Source organism: Pteronotus mesoamericanus, unplaced genomic scaffold (genome assembly GCF_021234165.1).
Source record: "Pteronotus mesoamericanus isolate MK-2021 breed Mesoamerican mustached bat unplaced genomic scaffold, CSHL_Meso_final scaffold_174, whole genome shotgun sequence".
NCBI lineage: Eukaryota > Metazoa > Chordata > Mammalia > Chiroptera > Mormoopidae > Pteronotus > Pteronotus mesoamericanus.
Window position 1 is genome coordinate 15,806,308 of NW_026555309.1, and position 22,481 is coordinate 15,828,788.

The 22,481-nt window shown below is 38.6% G+C and overlaps 1 pseudogene; it reads right to left on the reverse strand.

The window, feature by feature from the left end:
* Window positions 1–364: 364 nt before the first annotated feature.
* Window positions 365–22,481, reverse strand: part of LOC129084139 (pre-rRNA 2'-O-ribose RNA methyltransferase FTSJ3-like) — a 28,028-nt pseudogene continuing 5,911 nt past the window's right edge.

A 22,481-nucleotide genomic window follows, 5' to 3' on the forward strand; every position in this document is an offset into this window, starting at 1 on the left:
GGGGAAAGACTGGAGAGACCCACTTACCCAGGAATAGACTAGAATGAATGCTACCCCAACATTCAACTTCCCCTTATGGTTTAAAAAAGGTATTTTTCCTCCAGTACCCTGCATTCTTTATGGAAAAGTTTGCAGGGTCTGTTATGAACATGTTGGCAGTGCTTTATGAGGAGATTTCCCTTGGGACAGAGGATTCCTCCTCACTGCTCAGGGCCCCCATGAGAGCTCTTGGTACCCTGCTGTCTTTTCAGGTGACTGCAATGCAAGCAAGGGAAGGGCTGGTACCAAGGAGGCTAGCGTGAGCCGCTGCCAGTCGCTCCTCGTTGTCCATACACTGCCCTTGCAGAGGCTTGGGTGGCTCGGCTCACTTCCGTCTCTTTTTCTTCTGCTCCTTCCACTGCTGTGCACTTTGGCCCTTCACCTCTGACTCCACTTCCTTGAAATGACCTCTGACTCCAGCTGGCTGGCACACTTTCTGGCCCACACCTTTTTTTGACTACAACATAAATAACGAGGCCTATCTTCCTTGCCAAGCCCAGCCTTCCGTGCCACCTTCTCTCGATCTGAGGTGTACACCATGTTCACCACATCTTCTGTCTTCTTCTTGCCTGGCTCCAGCTTCTTCAGCATCCTCAGTTTCTTTCTGGCTTTAACCTCAGTCACTTTCTTGAAGGGACATGCATTGATTTTCTGTCAGTGTTTCTGGTAATGCTCTACTTCCTTCCTGGGAATAGGCAATTGTGGTATCCTGTGATGATTTTCCTCCTGTACAAACCACTCTGGAAGCTCCCCCCTTATCCTCATTAAATGACTACCAGATGAAGGAGTTATAGGAGACCCCTCTTGTCCTTTTTGGGAAGAGGCAATAATAGCATCTAAAGCAAGGCCTTCAGGGTCCAGTATCTGATGTTTCACTGGGTCCTCAGTAGACACTCTCTCGAACTCATCATCGTCTCACCTAAATCCACGGCTTCACTTCTTATCATGGCCTGGTTCCCAGCTCTCTTCATCCTCCCTGCTGCTGCTATCACTGTCTAAGCTGTCATCTCTCTCCTTACCCCCAGTGGCAGCCTCTGTCCCTGACGGAGCCTCTGCCTCCTTAGGAGCCTTATCCTGGCACCAGAGCAGTTTTCCTCTCAGTCTTCAAAGTGGAAGGTGATGGTGGCAGCCACTGCAACTGCCCATTCAGAAGGCTTTCATACGAGAGCTGGGCCTGACTGGTCTCCAAGGCCTCATCAGCCTCATCCTCAAAGCTCACTGAAGCCAGCCTTTGAGAACAGCAGGTTGGCTTGTTCTTCCTACAGGACTGCCTTTTCCTTCAATGGTACCAGCAGTGGATTCTCTTGTTCCTTCTCCTCTTTTTTTTTATCATCTTCTGTTTCAGCAAATTGTAAATGCTTTTGGTCCTTTAGACTCTGAGATCCTCTGACTCCTGCCAGCTTCTCTGGATCCAGGTCTTAAATATTTGGTAGAATTCAGCAGTGAAACCACTGGGTCCTGTGCTTTTCCTTGTGGTAGGTTTTTGATTACTCTTTCAATCTCTTTAATTATTATGTGTCTTTTCAGATTTTTTTTCCCCATAATTCCATCTTGGTAGGTTGTATGTTTTGGAATTTAACCATTTCTTCTAGGTTGCCTAGTTCGTTGGCATGTAGTTGTTCATAGTAGTCACTTATGATCGTTTCTCGTTGTAATGTCCTCTTTTTCATTTATAATTTTTATATATTTGAGTCCCCCTTCTTTTTTTGGTTAATCTAGCTAAAGTTTTGTCAATTTTGTTTATCTTTTCAAAGAAATGACTTTTAGTGTGGCTAATATTTTCTCATTTTCCTGTTTTCCAATTCATTTATTTCTGCTCTGATCTTTATTGTTTCCTTCCTCCTGCTAACTTTGGCCAACTTTGTTCTTATTTTTCTAGCTTCTTGAGGTGTAGAATTAGCATATGTATTGGAGAACTTTTTCTTTTTTTTGATGTATTTATTGCTATAATATTCCTTCTTAGAACTGCTTTTGCCATATAACACAAATTTTGGTATATTGTGTTTTCATTTTTTTTATTTCAAGATAATTTTTTATGTACCTTTTAGTTTCTTCTTTGATTATTGGTTATTCAAGAGTGCATTTTTTTAATTTCCATGTTTGTGAATTTTCCAGTTTTTCTCTTGTTATTGATTTCCAGTTTCATACCATTGTGGTCAGAAAAGATACTTTGTATGATTTAAATTTCCTTAAACTTTCCAAGACTTGTTTGGTGGCCTAATATATGATCTACCCTAAAAAATGTTTCTTGTGTCCTTGAGAAGAATGTGTATTCTGCTGTTGTAGAATAAAAAGTTCTATATATGTCTGTTAGATATATTTTATCCACAGTGTTCTTTAATCTGATGTTTTCTTATTGATTTTCATTCAATATGGCCTATTCATTGTTGAGAGTGGGGTATTAAAGTTCCTAACTATTGCTGTTCATTTCTCTTTTTAGTTCTGTTAGAATTTTCTTTATATATTTAGGTGCTTCGATGCTGGGTACTTGACTATTTATAAATGTCATATTTTCTTGAGGGATTGGCCCTTTATCATTATATAAGGATATTTTTTGTATCTTTTGACCATTTTTAGCTTAAAGTCTGTTTTGTCTAATATAGCTACCCCTACTTTCTTTTGGTTACCATTTACTTGAAATTTCATACTATCCCTTCACTCTTAGTTGGTGTGTGTCTTAAAGATAAAGTGTGTCTCTTCCAGGCAAAATATCATTGGATCTAGTTTTGTTTTTTTTTTAAATCCATTCAATGTTCTTCAATTGGGAACTTTATTTACATTTAAGGTGATCATTGATAGCTAAGGACTTACTATTGTCATTGTCTTAATTGTTTTCTGACTGTTTTATAGATCCCTTGTTCTGTGTTTCTTATTTATTCTCTTCTTTTGTGACTTAATGGATTTTTGTAGCAGTATGTTTTAACTCCTTAATCACAATCTTTTCTGTTACTACTATAGGTTTTCTCTTTGTGGTTACCAGAGGTTTACATAAAATATATTTATAACATCCTATTTTAAGCTGATAACAACTTAACTTCAATAGCATATCTAAATTTTACACTTTTACTTCTTCCCCTCCCCCACGTTTTAGGTTATTATTATTACAATATACATTTTTGTTTTAGGTATCCAATAACTAACTATTGTAATTATGGTTATTTCTAATAAATTTGTTTTTAACTTTAGAACAAAAGTAGTAAGTGAATTATGCACCACTAATATAATATTATAGAATTTGACTGAATATATATGAGGTCTGTCCAGAAAGTGTCCATCCACATACTTTGAAGATTAGAGACGTTTATTGAAGAAGATACAAGATACAGGAAACATTGTACAAAGGACAATGATGGCTCAGACCCCTTCAAAGTAGGCACCTTGGGACCTCACACAGTTCTCTTGCATTGTTCAAAACATTCTGCAAAATCTTTTGTTGGAATCGCTGTCACTTGTCCTGTTGTATTTCCCTGAATCTCATTGATGATCTGAAATCTCTTCTTTTTCAAAGCGGTTTTAGTTTTGGGAAAAGCCAGAAGTCACAGGGCACCAGATCTATGCTGTAGAGGGGCTGAGTCATCTGGATGATTTGATGTTTCACCAAAAGACTTTGTGCAAGATGTGATGCATGAGTGCACGTGTTGTTATGATGAAGCTGCCAATCACCAGTTGGCTATAGCTGTGGCCATTTTTATCATATTGCATCTTTCAACAGATGAAGAACATTGAGGTAGTACTCCTTCTTAATTGTTTGGCCTAGAGGTATGCTCATGATGGACAACACCTTCCCCATCAAAAAACACAGTTAACATGGTTTTGATCTTGCTGCAACTTTACTGCACCTTCTTTGGGTGTGGAGAGCCAGGCAACTTCCATTGGGACAGCTAGGCCTTTTTCCTGGATCACGCTAATGACCTTCTTGAGGAAATCTGGTTCATTTGTAGCGGTTTGAATCAAGTCATTAGCAACTGTGGCATCATGTTCTGTCTGCTCTGGTTGCAGAAGCCATGGAACAAATTTTGTCTCAACACATTTCATGACAAGATCCTGCATCAAAATCTTGGACAAAGCAGTTTTTGGAATCCCCAGATTAGCTTCTAGTTCTCACACTGTCACTTGCTGATCTTTGTTGATTGCAGCTCATACATGTTCAACATTCTGGGGTATTCTGCTTGTTGTAGACCTTCCAGATTGTAGATCACCTTCACAGATTCTTGACCATATTTGAAGTGTTTGTGCAACACTTTTATTTGTGCTGCACTTATTGCATCATCCCTGAAAGCCTTTTGAATCACCCAAATAATTTCCATGGAGGAATGTCCAAGCATAACACAAAATTTGATGCAGATTCGTTGCTGTACTCACTCAGTCATTTTGAATGTGACAACCACAGAGTACACATGCTCACCGAATGGCATCTACTGCCACCCCCCCATGAGTACAGTGAAGTTGTCATTGTTCATGCATATGCATTCTAGTCCACTCTCCTTGGCTGCTGGGTTACATCGATGTCTTGCAAACCATTCTTGTTATAATAACAACGGCTTGAATTTTTCTGGACAGACCTTGTATATACCATTATCTATGAGTTTTATAACTACATTAATTTTTTATACTGTTAATTAGCATGCTTTTATTTCCACTTGAAGAACTCCCTTTAGCATTTCTTGTGAGAAAGGTTGAGTAGTGATAAACTGTTTCAGCTTCTGTTAGTTTGGGAAAGTCTTTATTTCTGAAGAACAGCTTTGCCTGGTACAGTATTCTTGGCTGACAGTTTTTTTCTTTCAATATTTTAAGTATATTATCCTATTCTCTTCTGGCCTGAAATGTTTCTGTTGAGAAATCTTCCCAGAGTCTTATTGAAGTTGCTTTGTGTGTTATTCTTCTCTTCTGTATTGCTATTTTCAAAATCTGTCTCTTTGACTCTGACTTTTGACAGTTTAATGATGGAGACTCAGTGTAGCCTTTTTTTAAAAAAAATTTTTTTATTTAACCTGTTTAGGGTTCCTTAAACCCAGTGAATTTGAATGTCTATCTATCTCACCAACTGTGGGACGTTTTTAGCCATTATTGCCTTAAATATAGCTTCTTTTTCTCTTTTCCTTCTCTTTCTGGGATTCCCATAATATGTATATTGCTTTCTTGATGATGTGCTGTAAGTTCCATAGGTTTTCTTCATTATTATTTCTTCTCCTCCCCACCCCCACCAACTCCTCCTCCCTCTTCTTCTGTTTTGTTTCTCTAACTGTATAATTTCAGATGACCTTATAGTTAACTGATTCTTTATTCTGCTTGGTTAAGTCTTTTCTCTTTTTAAATTGATTATGCTATAACAGTTGTTCCAATTTTTTTCTCCCTTTTCTCCCTACTATGCCCTGTATCACCCCGCCCTCCAACATTTCCCCTCCCCCTTAGCCCATGTCCATGGGTTGTACATATAAGTTCTTTGGTTTCTCTATTTCCTATACTATTCTTAACCTCCTCTTATCTATTTTATGCCTACCAATTATGCTTCTTATTCCCTGTACCCTTCCCCCCATTCTCCCCCTCCCTCTGTCCACTGATAACCCTCCATGTGACCTCCGTTTCTGTGATTCTATTCCTGTTCTAGTTGTTTGCTTAGTTTTTATTTCTTTTTGTTCAGTTGTTGATAACTGTGAGTTCGTTGTCATTTTACTATTTATAGTTTGTGATATTCTTCTGTTTCTTAGATAAGTCTCTTTAACGTTTCATATAAGGGATTCATAATGATGAACTCCTTTAACTTAACCTTGAAACTCTATTCAAATCTTCAAATCATTTATTGTATTCTTCTTCTTTAGAATATCTGTTTGGTTTTTTATTGTTTCTATTTCTTTGTTGAATTTCTCATTTTTTGTTCATACATTGTTTTTGCAATTTCCTTTTGTTGTCTGTCTGTGTTCTTGTGGTTGACTATTTTCTTAAGAGGATTTACTGAATTTTTGTCAGACAGTTCAAAGGTCTCCATATCTTTAGGGTATATAATGGAAGATTTATTAGTTTACTTTAGTGATATAATATTTACCTGATTCTTAGTGATCATGATTCTTTCTGTTGCTATCTGAGCATTTGAGCAAGTGGTCTTCTTTTTCAGATTTTCCAGAGTCACTTTGACAGAGAGACTCTTTCTCTAGTCAGCTCAACTTGGGGTCCTGGACTGTTCAGCTAGTGGTGTCTTTGGGCAGATTGAGCTTACTATCAGGTCTCTATTTGGCGAGACTACTGTCTAAGCACTGAGGTCCAGGGGAATGCTGTTGGCCAGAAATGATTAGGTAAGACTGCTGGCTATGTTCTTTGTCCTAGCACAACTATATAATCACTCTGATTCCCTGAATTTACCCAGCTTTTTTAGTTGGGTGAAACTGGTTTCTACGCTCAGCAGTTGGGTGGAGCTATGAATTTACTTCCCTGCCTGAGTGGGACTGTTGAATAGGTTCCATGGCCAATACACACTGATGGTTAGGGACAATACGGCAGGGATGCCCACTAAACTCCCATGCAAGATGGAACCACTGGCTTGGCTGTGCAGATGGGTAGAGCCACTGGCTAATTTCTGTTCAGGTGCCATTGTTTGTAAGGCTTTCAGATGGGCTATGTGGCTCCTTGGTGCTTTCGTTAGGGTTCCTGATTTGGCATGTTTGGAGGCTGTATTTTTAAATTTAATTTTTAGTCCTAGGCAGGGCTTTAAGTTGCTTCCCAGCCTGAGTGGGGCTGTATAATGGGCCTCATGAGCAGTATACCTTGTTGTAAGGAGACCAGAATTAGGCAGAACTATCCAGTGACCTCCCTGGGCAGGTAGAGCCAACAACGCAGCTCTTCCAAGATTAGGAGATTGGATCTACCAGGATCTGAGCCCTGGTTATTATAAGCTCTATCCCCCTTCTTCCTCACAATCTGATCTCCAGTGTTTAAACCCCACAGATTCCCCCATGTGATCCCTGTGAGATGAGACTCAAATAAGCATCCTGTGAAGTGACTCTAAGGGCTGGGGCAGTTGGATGTTCAACCTTGGGCTCTCTTTTCCCCACTGGAGAAGCTGTAAGTTCAGTTGGGCCTCCTTGGTGCAGGACAGCTCTGGCCTGAGGGAAGGGCGATATGGTTGGAGTGTAGCCTCTCCTCTTACCCTTATAATATGGTCCTTCACAGCCTCTGTAGTTTGGGAAAGGGTGCTTTAGCATCACTTCTGTATTCTTGGATTTTCACAATGGTGTCTTGTATATTGATAGTTGCTAGTTGTCCTTTCTGTGAGAGAATGACCTATATCATCATCTTGATTATGTTTCCCCTCTTTTTTTAAAAATGGGTTGTTTGTTTACTTATTATTAAGCTTTAAGTGTTCTTATATATTCTCATTATTGGTTTCTATTAGATACATGTTTTGAAAATATTTTCTCCCAGTTTGTGTCATTTTTAAAATTTTCTTAACTTTATCTTTCAAAGAAATGTTTTAATTTTAATGAATACCAATTTATCAATTTTTCTTTTATAATTTATTCTTTTGTTCTATGTAAGCAATCTTTGCTTAAAATAGGTCATAGCCCTGTCTGGTGTGGCTCAGTTGGTTGGAATGTCATCTCATAACCAAAACGGTGAATGTTCAGTTCCTGGTTAGGGCATATACCTAGGTTGCAAGTTTGATCCCCAGTCCACGCATATATGATTGCTGGTTTGGGGTATAAAATCTCTAGTCTGGGAGCACATGGGAGGCAACCAATTAATGCTCCTTTCTCACATTGATGTTTTTCTCTCTCCCTTCCTCTCTAGAAGCAATGAAAAAACTGTTCTCAGGTGAGGATAAAAAGAAAAAAACAGGTCATAAATAGTTTTCCTATGTTATCTTTAGAAGTTTTATGGTTTTATGTTTGACACTTAAGTCTATGATTTTTTTAAATTTAATTTTTATATATGGAGCAAGGTGTGGAAAAAAATTTATGTTTTTCATTTGGATGTCTAGTTGTACCAGTACTATTTGTTAAAATGACTGTTGTTTATCCACCTTGTAAAAAATAATTGTTTATATATATATGAGTATATCTCTGGACTCTGTTATGTTCCATTGATCTATGTGTTCATCTTTTACTAATATCACAATATCTTGGCTACTACACCTTTATAGTAAATCCTGAAATTGGGTTCTATAAGGTTTCTATCTTTATTTTTTTCCCCCCACATTATTTTGGTTATACTGGATCCTTTGGTTTTTCATGTATATATTTTTTAAAATTAGCTTTTTGACTTCGAAAACATTCTGCTGGATTTTGATTAAGATTGCTAAAATTTTTACTAGTCAAGAAATTGTCCTCACCTCCTTAAGAGACATTCTTGCAATGATTTCCCAGCATTTGCCTCTATTTCCCATCATGTGGAATGTCACTGAAGGCATGAAAGTAGCATGAAGGCGGCCCTGAAATTGGGATTGGGACCTGAGGACTCAGGCTGTCTTTAAACATGAGGGACTTAGTGCTGGATAGTAACTCTGGAACAGACAGGGTGATGTTAGGAAGGAGGCCAACTGTGTATTGTTTATTTTAGCCTCGAGTAGGTTGGAGTTAACTTGCCTGGCTTGTGCTACACTCCTCAGAGGAAAGGCATGACTGAAATGTGAGAAACAGTACTAGGTTTCTTTAACTATTTCAAATTTTTCTCCTGTTTGCTGCTATTTTGAAAATCTCACTCATCTGTCATTTACTCTAGTTGTCTCTCATTCTATGCCTTTTATTTTTTCCTTCTGTCACTCCAATTTTACTCAGATTTCTGATGTTCATTACAAACAATGTCCTCTAAAGATTAGAAATGTGAAGTCAATATATTTTGGTAGAAGTTTTGAGATAAAAAATTAAGTAATTATTTATCACAGTTATTGGAACGTGCTGATTATGATTAATTGTTGGATACAAGGTTCCAACAACCTAGGGATGTTTTCCCTGGTTAGACTCCAGTGCTAATCCACAGCTTCATCTCTGAATAGCAGTGTCTCTGTAGTGCATCTTTTACAATTTAGTGGCATCATTGAGGTTCAGATTTTCTTTCTTCCTTAAGTCTGGCAGCCATGGACCAATTAATCTGAAAACATGAACATTTGGGAAGAATATTCTCAGTGACTCAACAGGGCAACAGATGGCAAAATGTTTAATGTTTATTTCAAATCCATTTCCACATTGGATTCACATCCAGGAGTGTGTAAAAACATTTTTATTTGGATGGAGACTGTTGTTCACTGTCAGGCAACAATTTCTGTTTGAGAATGTCATTTGAGTTACAACTTCTTTGACAGGTGTCAGGCAGACATTGCCATTCCTGGGATCATGAATATGGCTCACTGTCCTTCCTACTTCACATTCTGTTTTACTTATCAAGGATATATTTACAAATACTGCTTTTTAACATCATTCATTTTTTTTCAGTCATAGTAAGTGTTAATCATTTACTATGTCTGCCAATAAAAAGTCACAATAAAATGGGCTACAATTAAGAACTCTAGCATCTATTGAATTTAGTTTCCTTGTCAATAAAAGTTAATCCTGTTAAAGCATTTTGCTAGATAATTCTGCTTTGTTTTTTGGGGGGGGGCATGCCTTTCATTCTACAGCACCTTGAAGATTGTGTTGGAAGCTGGTTTGGTGACTAACTACCAGAGGCAGGTTTACCTAAAAGGGAATAAAACATATTTCAGACCCCCTCTTTCTCATACAGATTCTTTCCAAAGCTCTGGGAGGAGCCCCATAAGGATTAAAAAAATATATATATATATTTATTTATTTTTTAGAGAGAAGAAGGGAAGGAGAAAGAGAGGGAGAGAAACAGCAATGTGTGGTTGCCTCTCAAGTGCCCCCTACTGGGGACCTGGCCTGCAAGCCAGGTATGTGCCCTACACTGGGAATTGAATAGGCTACCCTTTGGTTTGCAGGCCAGCACTCAATCCACTGAGCCACACCAGCCAGGGCAGTTTTTTTTCACATGATCAAATTTTTGTAAAATTTCCACATGTAAGGTATTTTAACTACAATTCGTTAAGACTACTGCCTCTTTGTATCCTGAATTTCTCCCTGTCATTCCTCTCCTCACACTAGATGATAATGGAGGGACTATCAACATTCTGGTGTTTCAGATAAGTGGAAATTTAGCTAGCGTTCGCTTAGCTTGGGCTTTGTAACATGTATTTATGGTTTGTAGTCTAATCTACAAATAGTTTTCTAGCTGTTGCATATAGGAATAATGTAGAAATACAACTACTGTGCACTGAAATGACTCTTCTAGGGTTTTTAACATGAAGTTGCCAGTAGAGAAGTCATAGTCCACAGCAGTGCGTGGCATGGAAAACATGTGGGTGTGGAAGGAGAACAGAGTTTAAAATGTGGGGATCTAGAATCCAGTCTGTGGAAAATTCTCCTAAATGGTAGATGAGCAAAATTATAAGCAATAGCTTTAATTCTCACCAGTGCTCAAACAAAATGAAAGCTCTATTTCTTGAAAAAATTATATTCCTTAATATATTTAAGGAATTGCAATTATAAACTGTAAATGCAATTATAAATGTTCCATAGAGCTGTTTCTTTCTATTTTTGGGAATGCAAGAAGTAGAATTCGTCAAAATTTCTATTTTTATAGGGCATAAACTACAGCTATATTATACATAGGTAATATATATATACCTATGTGACATTGTATATTTTATGCATTTTAATGTATTAAATAGAATCTTAGCATAACATTACCATTAACAGTTATAAAGCTGAAACAAACTGTTTTGAATTATCAAGTATAAAAACTAAATTTGGAGCAATTATTCTAGAGAAAGTCTAAATTAAGAATTTTTTCTGTGTAAAAAAATTTTGTAAGTTTTGTTAACTTTTAAAATTTGTGGTTTAATTTTTTTTCTCAGTCTACATAAATACTTACACATCTACCTAATTTTACATTAGTAATTTTGCATTATTTGTCTTAAAGATATCTCACAAAATTTATAAGTTTCAGGCCTCACAAAACCTGGACCTGCTCTCTATTTGCCCCAGATTTTATTTTCTTTGTCCAGTGATTTCTCAAGAGAGAGTAATCCTGAAACTAAATCAGTCCAATGAGAGGAAATGAAGAAACAGACTGGGGAGAGGTGCAGTGAAGGGCAAGGGGTCAGGATAAAAATGGAGGAACAGGGAAATTAATAAGTTGACCACTTAGATAGCTGACTTAAAGTTGGTAGTGAACGGTGAGAAGGGAAACATGGGAAGAATGAAAATGGGGAAATAGAAGAATGGGACAGCAAGACTACTTAGCTTAGTAGAAAGAATACAGAAATTGGTCAGGAAGTAAGTCCCTCAATCCATTTCTTTAATACCACTGGGCTTCCTGCTGCCTCCTTTGTAAAACTGAAATAATAATACTTACCCTTCAGGTTGTTAGAATTAAAAACAACACATCCAACCTCTAGCCCACAGCAGGGCCTCACAGCTATTAACATTGTTGTTGATTCAATCAACTATTGTGAAGGACGGAGGAAGGTGCAGTAAAATGCAGAATCGAAGATCTTGAGAAAAGCCTGAGAGACAAATGTGAAGTCAGAATGAGGCGAGGCTTAGTCCACTTGTGAAGGAATGTGTCCGGAATGCTAAAGCATGAGGAGGCTGAAAAATGATCTGGATTCTATAAAGTAAAATAGGAGAACTGAGAAAATGGATTCCATTTTCCAATGTAACCACTGCATGATGGGAGGAAAAACGCATGCCTCTTTGATGGTGGTGGACGGGGAGGCACAGGAAGAGAACCGCGGAAGCCTTACAAGACTCTAAGGTTAAAAAGATTGAAATTGCTGGTGCTGACAGGCCTGTGGGTATTTGCCCAAAAGGGTGAATGTCAATGTATCTCCATCTATCAGGCCGTTGAATGGCTAGCACCAGGGCTCTTGCATATCCATACTGGGATACTGAGAGACCCAGGTCTAAAGGAAAACCCAGAGGCTCCGTTCAGGTAATGAGTAGGGTAACCATGGAATCTGGCAGTGAAATACTGGACGCAGCAAACAAAAATTTCAGTTTGCATCTGATCATCATTTTTGCTGAAATTGTGAAAAAGAAAAAGAAGTTCATTGCAGAAAAACAACCCATTACTTTTAGGGATAAAAAAAGGTACTCCAGTTGGCTTCTGCTTTAGGGAAAATTAAGTTTGAAATATTGACTTCTCAGCCTATAAATTAGAACCCACATATTTACATGTTCCATTTACAAAGAGATGGAAAGTAAAATTCCTTTAAAATTTATCTTGCTTACAGTACTTAAAATTTTAATTCCTGGTTGCATTTCTGGGTCACATCTGTTGCCCAAACTTGGGCCTGTGAGGCAGAGATATATATTTTTAAGACATACAAAGACGTGAAGAGAACCACAGGCTAAAGCTGAGTATTATTCAACAACGTGACAGAGATGCCCTGCTTGACTCTCAAACTTCTGTCAGGCTCTTCTAAGACTGCTTGCCCATTAGATCTTGACCTTGAGCCCCATCTCTGCCCCCAATCTTTTTTGGGCCGGCATAGCCCAGTTAGCAGGTATCCTGCTAAGTCATTTCAGAGCTACTGTCCCACCCTTGCTATCAGATCACCCTCACCTGCCTTCAGATGATTCCTGTTAGATCAGTTAAGCAAAGATTCCACAACCCTTGATTTCTTCTCTTAGTAATTTTCCATCCACCAACCACCCCAACCCTCCCCTTGGCTATCAGTCCCTACTTGTTTCTGTTGTATTCAGAACTGAGGCCCTTTCTATACTGTGGTCTCTTTCCCCTTACTGCCATAGTTCCTCAATGAAATATTTTTACTATTTTAATCACTGTCCAGCTCCAGTTTTCTTGAACGAATGTGAGATTGTGACTAGCAACTATTATTTCTTGCCAGCCCAGGTGGTAACTGCTGGGTTGGCAAGCAATCCACTGTGTTCAACTTTGGGTACGCTCTTATCTGAATAATTTTAGTAACACCCATAACTACCGCTTGTATACAACTAAGAATTTCCAAAGGCTTTCACATGTATTTATTTTTTCCGCACTCGTGAAATAAGGAGGGATCTTAGAGATGGGGAAACAGAGACTCAGAGCAGGTCCCCCCCATCTCGGTGAGGGTCATTCGGCAGGTGGCAGCAGGACTAGAATCGAGGCTTTTAGAATCCTCACTAAGTGCTTTGAGTTATAAGTGAAATTTAAAACTTAAAAGAGAAAAAAGTGGAGTACATCAGAAATGTTCTACCAGAAAGGGAATTGTTATAAAGATGAAGATGGTGACCCTTAAGCAGGACAATAAACAAAATGAGGTGGCGAGTCAATGACTTGCCTTAGGAATTAGAAGGAATAATTATTTCATGACTATCCTTGAACAATTTACTGCTTTCAGATATATAATCAGAGTTTTAATAGCTTTAAATTACAACAGAAGATACTTTACTTAGACATGTCAAGAACAAATCTTGGCTGTAAATCTGATTATAGGCTCAATGTACAGCACCCCCATCATTCAATGAAGTCCTTGAATATTCACAATTCTCAGATACTGGGTAAAATGCTGGAGGGAAAATGATTCAGTCCTTGTCATCTGAAGCTCTTGGCTAGTTTGCACAGGAGAGACATGATCAGACATCTAGTTACAGAACAGCGAGGAGAGGTGTGCTGTTCTTACTACTAGGGTGTGCTGACTGAAAGCAGTCCGTGGTCTGCTTGGCTGTGTACCCGTCTGTGGCAGAGGCTGGACCAGCTGTTCCCTGAGGTTCTTTTCAGTTCTTTTATTGAATTGAAAATCCTGTTTTCACAAGGCTGCTGTTCCCATTGCTATGGAAATGATGGTCATATGTATCACAAATTCAAACGCGGGGCTGCAGGACTCAAGAGGAGGACAAGATGAGCTGTAAAGGGGCACAGCCTTCCTCCAAGCCAAATATCTTTGCTAATGAGCAAGTATGTTAAAAACTAAATGTGAAAAAGAAAGAAAAGCATATGAGAAGGCAATTGGCTGGGATGGTGGGATATGTGAGTGAGGTTCTTCGACAGATGTGCCCGGGGCGAGCTCAGTAGATAAATCTTAGCACCTTTCATTGGAACGTTTCTCAAGCCAAATGCTGCTCCCTGGACAATCTACAGCGGCAGCCCCCTTTTTTGATGTAGAAGGAGGCCCATGGGTCTCTCCCCAGGTAAAGAGGGAGATTTGTTGTCCTTTGCCCCGGGCCATCTCCTCTCCAGGTGACAGGTGACGCCTAACTTTAGGAGCTGCTCAGTGGCATCAGGACAAACGCTGGTGAGATGAGAAAAACCACCGTCTTTCTGAAGTGCTTTCAGTTGTACCCTCCTTGGTCTGGGTCTGGGGGGGAAATTGTCTAAGGACCACTGTGCGCTGCTCGTCTCCTCTGAGAGTGTTTCAACCCCACTCCTGAAACACCCCTGAACCATCCCTCCCCTGCGATTGCAGGGAGATCCCATGTGGCTTGACTTTCTGTCTGAGACAGGGTTTCAGAGGGGCCCGGGGGATGAAGCTCCACGGTTAGCAGCAGAGTTTTCGCAGCAAAGCGGCAATCTCCCCTTTGAGCAGAGTTGGCTGTGCACTTTAGTCTTCCCCACCCTCTGGCCTGGTCTTTGAGGATGTCATGGTGAAAGTAAACTTTGTTTAGTCTGCACCACAGCTTTGAATAGGCCATAAAAACTCCCTAGGCTGTGACCGACCAGACTTGGAACAGCAGACCTCCGCTCGTCACTTAATGCACCTTCTTTGTCACTTTGTATTTTGCGTGTTGTCTCTCTCTCCACCCTGGTGGCCTGTAAATACACACACACCCGCCATCTGGAAGTTGCTGTGCTAATGCTGTGTTCTCCAAAGCCCCGTGCACAAGTTGATGAAATCATGGGATATATGCCGTTGTTTTTACCTTTAGGGGATGGGATTAAATGTAGACATTTGGAGATCAAGAAACAAAGTGAAACATTTCTACTATAAATCACCTCTCCTGAACCGTTCCCTACCCTTCCTCACCCCTACCAAATGCTAGTGGCTTACAAATCTTCATTATGATTTGAATGGTTATAACATAGTCCTTGATTAGAAACATCTTGGTTCCTAATAGTTTCTGAAAAAAATCTTAATACCTGAGCATTAAAACAATGTGCTTAAATATAAAGCGGCTGAAAGATTTCCCTATGTGCAAGTCCTCCTTTAATTTAATCTAGAGTAAATGAAAAACAATGTCATCAACAACAAAAAAACCCTTGCATTTTCACCTGGGGGAGAAAGAAAAGGAGGAAAGAGGAGGAGGATGGAGAAGAGGAGGATGAATGTAGGTGGAGATGGAGAAGATGGAGAAGGAAAAGGAGGAGAAGGAGAAGAAAGAAAAAAAAGAGTTTGCTGCTGAGCTGAGAATTCAACTAGAAAGCCAAGGCCCAGCTTGGAGCAGAGTTTTATGGCTGAGTTATAAACTCTGAAAATAGGGCTTTATAATGGAAATGTTGACAGACTCTCTACTATAACTGGGCTAGCGGATGCCCGCTGTAATGTACTGTGTAATTTATAGGAGTCACCTGTTAAGCCATCTGGGAAAGAAAATTTCCCTTCTTTTAAAATGTTAATAACTTGATTAACCTTTTGAACTTCATCATTATTCCAAATCGAGGCCATGGGAGCCAGTTGCTGCTGTACGCCCAATTTGTATTTGCAGATAAAATTTGGGATATAAAAAAATATCCATACTGAGAGGCTTTCTTCTTCTTACTTTGTAGGAAAATGAGTTGTTAAGGGAGAAGTGGCACCTCGATGGCTTGGTTTCTGCAAACGAAAGCTGCTTGCAGTTAGAGCAAGAATCAGGGTCTCTTTGTGCCTGAATCCATGTGCACGGTTTTCTCCTCTTCTCACCTTCCCCTCTGACTGATTTTTCAGGCAAGAACTCAGGAACTGAGATCTCTCCTGCCCTCAGGGAAAAGAGATATTATTCACTCTGGGAACCTTGACTCTATAACTGTTTAATGGATTGCTAAATGGCTTGTATATATGGTTTTATGACTTCTGCACTTGTACAGTTAGAGATCCCCATACGTCAACTGCCCTATTTTCCTCTATTCCTCCCTCTTTCATTGTTAGTATGGCTCTCATTCCCTATCGAAACATTCTTATAAAATCTCTTCATTCTCAACATCATTTCCCAAATGACCAGCTTCCCAGGCTGGACTCCAGCAGCCTGACTCTAATTCTTAGGATCTCTCCACGGGCTCTTGGACCCTTACAGAACAACCCTCACCGACCAAACAAACTTAAGAGGGCCAGAGGATGAAATTACTCAGTTGGAATTTGATGGTTTGAGAATACCATTTCACACACAGGCCAAGGCTCTTGTATTTTTTTTTTTCTTGTTTAATGTTTCCAGGCTGACTATTTTACTGTTAATGTAGGTTACAAATGTTTTGTATGAGGCATGCATCTTTGTCTTTAGCATATGGTATTCCCACATGATCTTCCTTGATTAAATCAGGTGATCTTTTCTGTATTTCTTTGTAGAACACTGAAGCAGTCGTGCCCAAAGTGAGTCAGAGAGAAATGATTATTTTAATCGATATCACCCTGGAAGAGCCAATCATCTTAAGAGACAGCCCTGCAGTTTCCTTTAACTCTTTGATCTGAGGGACAATGCTTATCAAAAGGACAAACTACCCAAGAAGGTAGTCCAGTGGGAGAGTAAATATGTGGAATTCTTTTGTACCATCTGGTAAATTTATCTCTATTTTATTCTTAATTAAGACAACCGATCATTCTGGATTTCCTGGGACACTCTTGGTTTTAACGCTGTAAAGTCCCATGTGCCAGGAAACCCCGCAGTCCCAGTTGGCCATTTTATCCATACTGGGCAATTTTTATTCTTTTTTAAATTACCTGATTGTAATAGCGCAAAAGGAAGATTGAACTGTATAAGACAATATAAAGAACAATTTTTTAGTTATTAAGTATTCACAAATGATTGGTCTTCCTTCAAAGACAGTACGCTGCCACTGGAAATGTTCATGCAGAAGTCAAATCTATCTGCACATAGGTACTGAGGGGAAGATTCCTATTTTTGCAGAAAAACTAAACTTCACGACCTCAAACAGTTTTTCCAACTCTAAATTAAAAAAAAATTCTACATGGCTTCAAAAGACAGAAACATGACAGCTACAAGTAACATCGACAATCTTAAATTCCAGTGTCTTTGGGTTCTCTGTGCAGGTTTTGCATGTTAGGTTAATGTGGTCTTGTATCTCACCAGCTCTTCTGAGAGGGTATGCATATAATATCATTCTATTTTGTAACATGATGTATGCTGCTTGGATTCTAATGGCCTCTTCTGTGATTTTCAAACACTCACCCCTGCGTTGGATAGAGTCTGGGCTCTTCATCGGAATATGATGCTCATTAATGCCTTGACCATTTCTTCACTGGAATCACAGCTCTCGCTTGCAGTTTGATGTCATCCACCCTTCACACACTCTGACACTCATATACATTTCACAGTTGTGTCAAGAGAGACCTCAAGATGTTGAGAGGAAACGTTTGCCAAGGCTACAGTGAGATTGTGTGGCACAGCCAAGAATGGAAAAGTCAAAATTCTGGCTCCGACTTCTTTTTCTAATGACTAGACACCACTCCCTCATTGGAACATACTTGATTTTAATGCCTTAGAGGGGCGCAGAAAGCTGGCTGGTTTACAAAACTGAGAAATGTTCTTCCCAAGGCAGCAGCACAGCCTTCCCTGCCACCACATTCAGGGCGCTGTTGACCCACCATGACCAAGCCCTCTCCTCCTCTTTCTTTTCTCTCCATCCCCCTTCCTCCCTGGTTCCCTCCTGAATTCACTGGATGAAAGTTTATTCTGACACTAGTTATTTAAGAGCAACGGAAATTTCTGAAGTACATAAAAATGTTTATGAGAACATAAAATGGCACAGAATCTAGTTTAGGAGGTAGTTCTTGGGCGCTCACGTCTCCTTAACGCCACTGTTGAGATCACAGGGAAGAGGATCCGGAAACAAAGCACTTCTATTCTTTTTGTGTCTAAATTGGGCCTGCCCTCTTTGAACCGCAGGAGAAATCTCTTGCCTTGCTGAACCCCAGACTTCGAGAGCTTAATCCTTTTCTTTTCTCTCTTTGCCAGCCTTCGTCTTTCTACCCCAGACAGTTGGGTTCTCTTTGACGGTATTGTAAACTCTTTCATTTATTCAGTAAGTATTTATTGAACACCTACTACATTCTGTGTATCGGGCTGGCTTCAGAAAGTAAAATTAGACATATCTTTATTGTATCCTTGAAGGGCTCACTTTGTATATGATGGTGGTGAGAAATAGAAAACCTCCCCAAACAACTAACAATAATATAACTTGATAAGTGTTCAAAGATCTAAACTGAAAGACATTTAGACTTTTCTAGAAGAAGCAGAGAAGTAACTGTTGTGTGCCCATCAATATGATGTGCTTGTTTTTTAACACATTTGCCCTGATGATATGAACTTAACAATGTAGCAGATAAGGATATCCAAGTTCATATCTGCCCTTCAATAAACCAAATCACCGAAACACTTGTACTGGACTGCATCAGTGTGGCTTTGTTTAGACCTGATTTCAGACCTTCGCTGTGGTGTGATGTTATGAGGGTTTTCTCTATCACGATCCATGAGAAAAATATTTTTTCCAGGCTCAGGAATATAAATAGTTAGATATTTTTGGAGAACCAATATCTCTGTAGCTTATGGAGAGTGAGAGCCTTTTAACTGACTGTGTGTTCCTTTTCTGAGTTATGTCTTAATAGCCATGTAGCTTAGTCAGTCCTACACAGTACTCATATCCTCTCAAGTAGATGTTTAATCCAGTGTTTTTCAACTTTTTAGACTCTATCCCACACTGAAAACACATTTTACATTGTGACCTACTGCATACATCTATATGTGTGTACACATGTTTGCACACACATGTAATTAAAGTTTCACAAAACCACTAATTTCTATTGTAGTGCCCTATATTTTTTGTTCTCTTCTGTTCCACTCCATCCCATTTATTCCATGCTATATTCCATTTTATTCAGTGTTTTACAAATGTTGATCACATGTCATTAAATTAATTTAATAACTTTTAAATAAATTATTTATTTATTATTAGAGAGAAGGGAGGGAGAAAGAGAGAAACTTAGATAGGCTGCCTCTTGTACACACTCTGACTGGGGATCAAACCTGCAAGCCAGGCATGTGCCCTGACCGGAATTGAAACCGCAACCTTTCACTTTGCAAGACGATACCCACACTTGTCAGAGTTGATTTCATAAGTCTTATGTGGGCTCTGACCCACTGTTTAGGAAACACTGATTCAATCACTTCCTTGAACACCTTCAGCTACAGACAACTTACTACTTCCTAGGGAAGTCTATTTTATTGTTGGGAATTTTGGAGCTGCTCCTTCAGCAGAACTGAAAACTGCCTCCTTGGTAGATCTTGTCCAGTGTCTTGTTAGTCCCATCTTTCAGTTTCATGCACAACACTCTGGTCCTTCTAATTCCTGACCATCCTTCCAATACTTGAAAAAAATGTGTTCCCCAGAAAACTCCTCACCCATTTATATTTGATTATGGCTCCAGCAAGAGGCTTGGTGGCCAGACATCAATAGCTGAAGAAAAGTGTTAGGCCAAGGCAATTAGAAACGTTCCCTGAAGCATTTGAGTAATTTGAAGTAAAGGGTTGCTTTTTAAAAATGTGCTCAATTTGACTGAACAATTGCCCCAATTCCCTACTTTACTCCAGCTGTGGAAAACCTGGCCCAACTTCTGCTACATATTGATTTTGCTCAAAGGTGGCAAGTGACAACACAGCCATTACATAAATGACATGAGAAAACAGCCTTCTTCCCCCAAGGTATTTAGCACACTCCACAGATGGCGACGACCTAATTCAGTCCAAAGAAGAAACAAGTGAAATCATTCACTCAATTACTTTCATTGGGTAGAGGCAGTGTGGCTCTCTCGGCTCTCCCAGAAGAAAAAAAAAACAAAAAAAAAACCCCTTCCTGAAACTGCCATGCACGGGCAATTTCATTACAACAGAGTTCCAGTCACCTCTTGTTTTCTTAAACTTGTATTATTGAAAGATTAGTCTTCTGTTTATGGTTACATTGCCAAGTATCCAAAGCAGAACTTGCTCCTTCATTCGGAGGTAATCGAACTGAAATGGACATGTGGCATTACCAAGGCCCATGGCCCTATGAGATCAGAAGAATTACTCAATCTGCACCACTTAGGGTAGAAGTTTTTGAAAGTAGTTCGGATAAATTGACAAAGATTGCTTACCTCAGATTACAGAGTTCAAAATACAGTTCAGAAAGACTTTATAATTACATGTTGTAATGGGAAAGATTACAATGTTTTATGGCTGGTTAGTAGGACTCACTTAGGTGATGGCTAAGGCCAATGTTGTGAGGTGATCTATTCACTTTGTTCTTGGTTCCTTGTAGACAGAAGTAAAGAGCAAATCTGTACCCTTGAAGGAAAGTCTTGAAGAGAATGATTTTTAGATTGATGGCAAATTTTCTAAAATTTGTTGGTATTGAGAGAACCATTCTTGTCTTATGCAGTTCTTTAGCTGGATTCCATAGAACTTTAACTAAAACATGGGTATTTAATCAAACTGATGAGAATGAATTAAAGTAAGAATTATCTTATATTTTCTGTGCTTGTAGGGTCTCAGCTTTGAGCATTTCTTTGGTATTTTCAGATGGCTTAATTTTAAGGTAGATCACTCTGAAAACATACTGAAAGAGCAAACGCCTCATGCACAGTATTTTTTGTCTCAGTAAGTAGTTCTATGTTTCTCTTTCCCATTTCTTGTTTGCATCATATTTTAGTCTTTCTCATTTTATTCTAAGTATAGATAAGATTTCTTATATTTAATTTTTTATAAATTTAAATTTAGGCATTTCAACTTGGAGCTCTTGCATGTGGTTGCAACCAAGAGCCTTACTGAAGTCTTGGCTAAAATCTAAGTCCTTTGCTGACAAAATGCCAAGGAAAGAGAAAAAGGTTTTAAGTGGGATAAAAATAAAAATCTGTCTTCTTTCCATGGAATCATTTATCAGAAGGGAATGGTGTTTCTGGGGTTGGGAAGATATGACTTTCTTAGAAGAAGAGATATGATGTTTGAACATAGAAGGTAACCTCAACTGGATGGAATTATCAATAAACATGAAGGACAAAACCACAGGGTGATTTGAGAATGGTGATGAATATTACTAGCTTATTCTGTAGTTACTAGTTACTAACCTTTTTCATTCCGTCTATACTCTTGCTTTAAAATGGCTGAGAGAAATAACAATTTGCTCAAACTCATTATAGGGGTTGCAAGATGCTGGCCTGAAGGTTGAAAATATCCTGCAAATGAATTTTATTTGGCACAAGCAATGTTAAAAAATAAAAACACTGATTCATGACAAAAAGTTTCTGAAAAATAGGAATAGAGGGAAACTTCTTCAACTTCATGAAGAACATGTACAAAAATTGACAGTTAACATTATTCTTATATTATGGTAAAAGACTAAATGATTTGTTCTTCAGATCAGGAGTAGGGTGAAGCTGTCCACTCTTACCACTCTTACTCAGTAGAGTGCTGGGAGTTTCGGCTTGTGTAGTGAGTCAAGAAAATTAAATAAATGGCATTAAATAAATGGATAATTAAATAAATAGAAGAAATTAAATATTTCTTCTATTGCAAGAGTAGAAATAACACTGTCCCTATTTGCAGATGATGTGATTGTCTATGTAGAAAATCCAAAGGAATCTACCAAAAACCTAAACTAACTAAGCTTAGAAGGTCATAGGAAACAAAACCAACACACAAAGATCAGCTATATTTCAATACAGTAGCAATGAACATGTGGACACTGAAATTAAAAGTATTATACCATTTATAATTGCAAAAAAATAATTAGGTGTAAATCTAACAAAATATAAATAAGATTTATAGGCTGAAAATTACAAACAGTAATTAAAGATAAAAAGAAGATCTAAATAAATGGAAATGCAGTGTGTTCATGGGTTAGAAGACCGAATATACCAAAGATGTCAGTTTCCTCCCAAACGACAATACAGTTTTAATGTAATTTAAAATCCTAACATGATTACTTGAAGATGCAAAAAAGACTACTTAATTTTATGGAAAGGCAAAGGGACTAGAATAGCTTATATTCTTTGAAAAGGAGAATACAGTGAGAGGAATCAGTTTACCTAATTTTAAAATTCATGGTATAGTTACAATAATCAAGACTGTGTAGTATTAGAAGTGGATAGATAAATCAATAAATGGAATAAAATAGAGAACCCCAAAACTGATCTGCATAACTATTCCCAACTAATTTTTGATAAAAGTATGAAAGCAAATGGTGCTAGACCAAGTAGACAGACCCAAAAATGT